We start from the raw sequence: 346 nt of genomic DNA, 5'->3' as shown, positions 1-346 counted from the left end.
CGAAATCACAAGAACCCCAAAAAGCTACCACCGAAAATTTAACAAATAAAAAAAAGAAAAAGAAAATGGTTTTCCTTTATCTTCTCTCTCTCTTTTCTCTCTTTCCCCATCCTCTTTGGCTACTTCCCTCTTCACTGACCTTTGTCACCTTTGCCCTCGCCCCCCCCCTACCTCCCGCCGGCACCGATGCCATTATTATCTTCCTGGAACCTTCACGAAAGGCTTTCCCTGCCTCCGAGTGCCAGAGGAAGATTCTCGGAATTGTTTGTTTGGTGAAGCATTTTCTTTTTCCCGAAAGGGGAAGGGGCACAAAAATAAACAAAGTGGAAGAAAAGATTGTACAGTG

The sequence above is a fragment of the Penaeus monodon genome, chromosome 24, assembly GCF_015228065.2.
Source record: "Penaeus monodon isolate SGIC_2016 chromosome 24, NSTDA_Pmon_1, whole genome shotgun sequence".
NCBI classification, from domain to species: Eukaryota; Metazoa; Arthropoda; class Malacostraca; order Decapoda; family Penaeidae; genus Penaeus; species Penaeus monodon.
This window is presented reverse-complemented; position numbering follows the sequence as displayed.